Consider the following 7,855-nt stretch of genomic DNA (forward strand, 5'->3'; position numbering starts at 1 on the left):
CTGTGACCAAGTTTTCCAATCAATGACACACTCCTTCCGTAAGGCCTCCGCGGCGCCTGCTGAAACTGGATAAATACACCAACCTACGGTGACAGTGATGTGAATAGAACCCCCTGGAGATGTGCAGTGCCCAACCTGTGCAACTGTCTCCACTGCCCTTTTAGGAGCATGGGCCTCGGCTATTGTCACCCTCGCTGCTGTGGAGGTGTGTGTGATTGTTTAATGCTCAGCTTCCGGCATCCCTTCTGCGGACAGTAACTATTCATCTCCACTTCTACTCCGGTGGGACTGATCTTCCCCAACTCCAGGGGTGGGCAGTGGTTCCTAACTGTAGTGATTGGTCAAAGGATCAGCAGGCGACCCGACTGGACCAATGGGATTCAGTTATGAGGCTTTTGCAGGATAGCTCAGCTGACGCGGGATATACCTAGGACTGCTGGCAGCCACCTTTGAGCCACAGGGAAAGGCCGGCCAGGAGTAGGGCAGTCACAAAGAGCAGAATGGAGAAATGGAGACAGACCGGCACGGTGGCACCTGTCATCCCAGCAACTCAGGAGGCTGAGGCAGGAGGATCGCAGGTTTGAAGCCAGCCTCAGTAACTGAGCGAGGCTGTAAGCAACCCAGTGGGACCCTGAACAAGATTAAAAATAAAGCGGGGTCTGGGGTTGTGGCTCAGGGGTAGAGCACTCCTGGCTCCATCTCCAGCTGCCAGGAGTCCCTGTGCCCAGGGCGAAGGTAGCTCCGGTCAGACTCCAGCCGCCCTCCGTCTCAGCCTCCTGAGAAGCCCGACAGTGACCGCCCAGGCAGCACTCCCCGCCACCCTTGCTCCCGGGCGCTCACCCTGCATCCGTGACCTTATTATTTTTTGTACCAGGGACTGAACTTGGGGGCCCTCGGCCACTGAGCCCCGTCCCAGCCCTATTTTGTATTTTATTTAGAGAGGGGGGGGTCCCACTGAGCTGCTGGGCTCTTGGCTTTTGCTGAGGCTGGCTTTGAACCACAATCCTCCGGTCTCAGCCTCCTGAGCCACTGCGCCCGCCTGGGACTCTGTCTTCCTAATTGACATTCTGAAGGGGGCTCAGGAGGGCCCTAGCTCTAGGGCCCTGTGGAAGGTGCACAGCCCGTCTGGAGGGGCCTGGGCCTCCCCCTGCCTGAGGGCAGCGGGGAGAGGCCGGGGAGGCCGCAGCACCTCCTCCATCTGCAGGGGTGAAGCGGTGGTCCTCCCGGGACTGCCGGCTCCTCCTCTGCTCTCGCCCAGGTTTGTGTTCACTTGGCCTAAGCGGGCGGGCCCCGGAGGAGGCCTGGGGTCTGCGTGTGGGAAAAGCTGAGTGTTGACTCTCGGTCTCCAGACGCCCCAGGTGGCCCTGCTGGGGCCCTGGGGGCTCCCGCAGAGGTCCCCCCCCAGGCTGCAGGGGCGTCTCCAGAGGCCCCCCACCCCCACCCCACCCTCTGTGGCCTCGCCCTGCACCCACAGCCCTGCAGAAGGGCCAGTGACAGGCGTCCAGGGCTGCAGGGAGTGGGCGGGGCCCCCACCCCGGTCCTGTCCTTCTCTGCAGCGCCCCGCCCCTCCCTGCTGTCCACCCCCGCAGGAGCCCGAGGTCCACTCCCTCTGGTCCTTAACTTGTGCCTCTGGTCCCTAGAGTGAAGTGGCCCTGGGCCCAGTCACCTTGCAAGTGGGACAGTGCGGCCTGGTCCCTTCCGTCGGATCCGCGCTGGGGGCAGCCTCCAGCCCCGGGCAGCACGGCACCCGGCGCCGGTCCTCCTCCCGCAGCCTCCGCGGAAGTGCCTGCCCCCCACGCGCCGGCCGGACCGCGGGGGGCTCTCCCGGCCGCCGGAGCCCCGCCCGGGCGCGGGCCCGTGGTCACGGTCACCGGCCACCGGCGCCGAGGGGACCCAGGAGCCCGAGAGGAGGGCGCAGTGCCCACCGGCGCCGGCAGGGGGCGCGCGGCCCGGGCCCGACCGAGGAGGCCGCCTCGGCCCAGCGCAGCCCCGGGGCCTCTCCCTCCCGCGGACGCGGGGACGCGGTGGCCGTCCAGCCCTCAGTAGCGACCCAGGGGTCTGGGTGATGGGCCCACTTCAGTCCCTGCTGCTGCTGTGACGTCAGGGCTGGGATCCGACCCGGGGCCTCACGCTCGAGGCTTCGCTCTTCCACTAGTGGCCGCCGTGGGGACAGGTCATTAACTGGGGACTCTGTTTGTTTGTTTGTTTCTCTGTTTTTAAATAAGGCGCCTCTGATCCAAGCCAGGGCGTGGCAAGTGCAGTGGCGCAGCTGTCTTCCCGCTGCCAGGGAGGCTGAGGCAGGAGGATCGGGTCCCAGCAGCCTCAGCAATTTAGAAGGCCCCCTCTCCAGATGAAGAGTAAAAAGGGGTCTGGGGTCGGCTCAGAGGCAGCACGAGGCACTGGGTCCGTCCTCAGCACCACATACATGTAAAATAGAGACCCTGTGTCCACCTAGAACTAAATAAATATTAACAAAGGAAGACAAAGGGGGCTGGGATGTGGCTCGGTGCTCAGCACCTGGGTTCCGTCCCCAGGGCTGTGACACCACGAGGGCTCTATCGCACCCAGGTGCAGGTGTGTGCGGCCTGCGCTGCGGTGACCTCCTGAACACACACCCGGTCTTCCTCTCGGTTCCCTGACGGAGCCTGGGTGGCAGGCATGGCCTGGGCTCATCCCCTGAGTTCCCTAGAAGAGGTGACCTTGGAGGCAGAGGAATGGGCAGTGACCAGTGAGGGCTCAGCCGTGCCCAGGGGGTGCAGCCTCCACAGACCCGCTGACCAGGTGGAGGACTTTGGGTGCTGACGTGTGGAAGTGCCCAGTGGGCAGCACACGGGGCGGGGGAGCTCCACCCCACCCAGTGCCCTGCCTGCTGGGCGTCCCGTCCCCGGCTCTTCCTGATTGACCCCTGATGGCTGACCGAGCTCTGGTCTAACAAACCCAGAAGGGGCAGCTCAGGGGCCCTGGTGGCCCGGACCTGCGCTGGCATCTAAGTGGGGGGCTCTGTGGCACCCAGCCCCTGCCTGTGGGGTCTGGGGCCAGCTGTAGAGAGTTAGGGTCAGCTCTGAGCTGCTCTGTGGGACCCGTGGCTGCTGTCCAGGGATGTGGGGACCATGCTGGTGGCCCAAGTGCTCTGTGGGCACAGTGCCTCAGGGGTGCCTCTGGGGTACCCTGTTTGCTCAACAGAACCCAGGAAAGTGCTGTGGTCACTATCAGTGTGTTGTGGGGGGTGAGAAGGGACACGGCGGGGGTCAGGAGGGGTCCTCAGGCAAGGGGCCCTGTCCCCACTCCTAGCGTGTGGCGTCCTGCCCATCCGGGGGTTTGACCAGATTGGTGCTTCCGCAGCCCTGAGAGAGGAGCTGTGGCCGGTGGCTGCTGGACCCAGATGGGGGTGAGCTGCGAGTTCCCACCCTCCAGTCTCACAGGCCACCTTGTGTCCCCACACCCCTGAGCCACCTCATTAGCATACAACAGAAAGTCGCCAGGAACTGGGGGCACAGACCAGCCGCCTGCTGTCCTCCACCCTGGACTTTGCCGGAGGCTCTGGGGGCTCTGGGGACCCGGTCCTCTCCGCCCACCCCCTGCACTCCCCTCCCAGGGCTCCAGGGTCCTCCCGTGCCTCCCTCTTCTCCTTCCTCCTGGGGCCAGGGTCCCGAGGGCCCACTGTGGCCACGTGTGGAGCTGGGGGCTGAGAAGCAGCTATTTCAGAGGCACGTGAAGGGGCCCCAACGTTGGTGTCCGGCTCCACCAGCAGCAGGTCCAGGGCCCGGAACCTGTGTGTCCACTGCCATGAGATGCCAAGGGCCTCCCTGCTGACTAGAGATCAGCCCCACTGGCAACTCAAACTCTCAGAAGATCCTCACGGTGGCCAACAGGTGGAAACAAGAAGAGGTGACCTTGGAAGCCGAGGAATGGCCAGTGACCACCGATGGGCTCAGTAATGCCTGGGCCACAGATCAGACCAGCAGTAGAATATTACTCAGCCATGAAAAGGAATGAAGTCCCACCCAAGCCACAACCAAGATGAACCTTAAAAACACCACGAGGGTGACGGGGACAGACAGATGTGAAAGGTGGGGACACATGAGGGTGACGGGGACAGACAGATGTGAAAGGTGGGATACAGGAGGGTGACGGGGACAGATACATGTGGAAGGTGGGGACACAGGAGGGTGACGGGGACAGATACATGTGGAAGGTGGGGACACAGGAGGGTGACGGGGACAGATACATGTGGAAGGTGGGGACACATGAGGGTGACGGGGACAGACAGATGTGAAAGGTGGGATACAGGAGGGTGACGGGGACAGACAGATGTGAAAGGTGGGGACACATGAGGGTGACGGGGACAGACAGATGTGAAAGGTGGGGACACATGAGGGTGACGGGGACAGACAGATGTGAAAGGTGGGATACAGGAGGGTGACGGGGACAGACACATGTGGAAGGTGGGGACACAGGAGGGTGACGGGGACAGACACATGTGGAAGGTGGGACACCAGGCGGAGGACATGATTCTAGGAAACAGGCCCACTGGGCTGACCCCGCGTGCTTTCTTTTCCGAGAAGCGGTTTGCCTGCCGCCCCGCCTGGCCTGGGTGGACAGGACGTGTCACGTTCCTCTGCGGACCGCCTCTTCTCTGCAGAAGTGGAGCCCAAGTCACCCCGAAGGGAGGGGACTTCAGGGGCTTTCCGCAGACCAGATCCCTGCACTCAGGGAGATAAGGGTGACCCTCCTGACCCCTGCAGGAGGGCATGGATAGGAATCCAACGAGAAGCCCGTCGTTCCAGGACCCCGGAGGCTGAGGCAGGAGGATCTTACATTGTAGGCCAGCCTCAGCAATCAGGGAGGCCCTGAGGACTCAGCCATCCTCTTGCCTCACAGGCCTGTCCACCACGCCCCGCTAGGGGAAAGGGTCCTTTGGTTGGTCAACACAGGGCACCGGTCACTGCAGAAAGCGAAGGCTTTCCTGAGCGCTCACCAGCAGGGGGCCAGGAGCTGTGAGCTGGGCCCCCCTGCTGGGGCTGGGGGCCGGGAACTGAGGCGGAAGCGGAAGCAGAAGCTGCTGGACTGCGTAGCCAGCACCGTGGCCACCTCACCGGTCACACACTTCCCTTGGGGGCAGTTACGTTCTGCGCGAGAGGTTTGGAGTCTGTGACGTCATTGACCCAGTGGCCTGGCTGCTTCTGCTCAGGCCCGTCCACACCAGAAGCACCATCAGGGGACTCTAAGGACCCTGAGGACATTATGCCCATGTCCAGGCCTGGGGAGGTTTCAGCCTTTGCACACGTAACTAAGGGTGTGTGTGTGTGTGTGTGTTTGTGTGTGTGTGTGTTTTCCTACGCAGTGAACCCAGGGCAGCACACGTGCTGGACATGACCCCTGAGCCTCACCCCCAGCCCTTTACAGTCTGACTAGTCTGACTAGGTGGCCGAGGCTGGCCTCAAACTTGTGATCCTCCTGCCTCCGCCTCCCAAGTGGCTAGGATTATGGGCATGCACCCCCGGTCTGGCTTCAAGGTGTCCTTTCCCCACAGCCTTTTCTCCAGCCTCCCCTCACGTCTGGGTCCCACCAGTTTGAGGCACCAACAGGTTCACCTTGGATGTGAGGTGCCCTGAGGCCGTGCCCACCTGCTCCTCTCCCACCCCAGGTGGCTCAGCCCTTCACAGCAGCCCCTGCCTCCCAACCCGGGAATCGGGAATCGGCTGAGAGGAAGCTGTGACTCATGGACACCTGGTGGTGGGGCAGGTCTGGGCAGGCGGAGCTGCACCCAGACGCAGGTATGACTGAGCTACCAGGTCACCAGGACAGGGTGCCCGGGACTCGCCATTTCAAACAGTCACTGTATGGCTTCTCTCCCGGGTGACCCCGGGGGGCCATGTAAGTGACCTTTTCCGTCCCCTGGGGACCAATCTAGGGTTGAGAACCTGACCGGCTGGCCCTCCCCGGGAAGGGGCTCCCAGGCCCTTGGCAGGGCCCACAGAGGCCCGCTTTTGCAGGGACGAAGCTCATGTCTGGAGATGGAGACTGGAGTGACCAGGAGGATCCACAGGTCTTTAGGAGTGACCAGGAGGACCCACAGGTGTTTAGGAGTGACCAGGAGGACCCACAGGTCTTTAGGAGTGACCAGGAGGACCCACAGGTCTTTAGGAGTGACCAGGAGGACCCACAGGTGTTTAGGAGTGACCAGGAGGACCCACAGGTCTTTAGGAGTGACCAGGAGGACCCACAGGTCTTTAGGAGTGACCAGGAGGACCCACAGGTCTTTAGGAGTGACCAGGAGGACCCACAGGTGTTTAGGAGTGACCAGGAGGACCCACAGGTCTTTAGGAGTGACCAGGAGGACCCACAGGTCTTTAGGAGTGACCAGGAGGACCCACAGGTCTTTAGGAGTGACCAGGAGGACCCACAGGTCTTTAGGAGTGACCAGGAGGACCCACAGGTCTTTAGGAGTGACCAGGAGGACCCACAGGTCTTTAGGAGTGACCAGGAGGACCCACAGGTCTTTAGGAGTGACCAGGAGGACCCACAGGTCTTTAGGAGTGACCAGGAGGACCCACAGGTCTTTAGGAGTGACCAGGAGGACCCACAGGTCTTTAGGAGTGACCAGGAGGACCCACAGGTCTTTAGGAGTGACCAGGAGGACCCACAGGTCTTTAGGAGTGACCAGGAGGACCCACAGGTCTTTAGGAGTGACCAGGAGGACCCACAGGTCTTTAGGAGTGACCAGGAGGACCCACAGGTCTTTAGGAGTGACCAGGAGGACCCACAGGTCTTTAGGAGTGACCAGGAGGACCCACAGGTCTTTAGGAGTGACCAGGAGGACCCACAGGTCTTTAGGAGTGACCAGGAGGACCCACAGGTCTTTAGGAGTGACCAGGAGGACCCACAGGTCTTTAGGAGTGACCAGGAGGACCCACAGGTCTTTAGGAGTGACCAGGAGGACCCACAGGTCTTTAGGAGTGACCAGGAGGACCCACAGGTCTTTAGGAGCCTGGCGAGGCCGGGCTGCAGGTCCAGCACAGTTGGGCTCTGAAGTGGACTCTCTGGGCCAGGATGACTCAGGCCCCAAGCATCCCCCCCTCCCAGGAGTCGGGCAGAGGGGGAGTGGGCGGCCGGTCAGCTGGGCAGGTGACTTTCCGGACGTGACTTTCCACCAGGCCCCTCCCCCGCCGGGCCACAGGCCGCAGGTTCCTCTAAACCCAGGTGTCCCCAGGAGAGGCCCCTGAGGTTCCCACGGAAACCGGTCCCAGCCCTTCCTTCCTCGTCCCCTGCCGGCCTCCAGAGGCCCAGGGAGGGGAGGACAACGCCCTCCAGGTCGCGGAGCCGGGAAAGTCACCTGACGTGACTCACAGGAGTGGCCTGGCACGAGACGGTGTGGGCAGGCTGCGAGACCCTCTTTCCAGCCTCCACACCCGCCGGGCCAGGCGGTGACTTCGGGGACACCGGGTGTCCCTGCGGGATGCTGGGTCCCGCGGACTCCGGGACAGGGCACGGCCCGACGCGGGGCGGACCCGGCTCCAGTCCCCGGCCACTTCCCGGCGACAGTGGGGGGGGGGGGTCCTGGGCGTGGCCTCCGGGGCGGGGCGGCGCCAGCCAATCACAGCCCGGCCAGCCCGGGGCGCCCACTCCGCTGACCCTCGGGCTGCGCGGGCCGGAGGCGGGTGGCCCCGGGCTGGAGCCCCTCCTCCCGGACGCCCACGGGTCGACCAGCTCGGGTGCGGAGCAGGCGGAGTATTTCAATCGGGTCCATCTGTGGTCGGATCTGGTTTCTGTCCTCCACAGACAGATTGATTCATCTTCTCCCCGCCTGGTCCAAGAGTGGCCCTGGCCACACCAGCCACGGTGCCCTTCTGCT

At 63.1% G+C, this 7,855-nt stretch overlaps 1 long non-coding RNA gene across 1 annotated transcript; it reads left to right on the forward strand.

Annotated features, from left to right (window-relative positions):
- Positions 1 to 1,175: 1,175 nt before the first annotated feature.
- LOC308651673 lies at positions 1,176 to 4,207 on the forward strand. The gene is made up of 3 exons (XR_014022638.1): positions 1,176 to 1,306; positions 1,663 to 4,070; positions 4,113 to 4,207. It is a non-coding gene; the product is annotated as an uncharacterized lncRNA (long non-coding RNA).
- Positions 4,208 to 7,855: the final 3,648 nt, after the last annotated feature.

The sequence above is a fragment of the Spermophilus citellus genome, assembly GCF_964194105.1.
Source record: "Spermophilus citellus genome assembly, chromosome: 6".
NCBI lineage: Eukaryota > Metazoa > Chordata > Mammalia > Rodentia > Sciuridae > Spermophilus > Spermophilus citellus.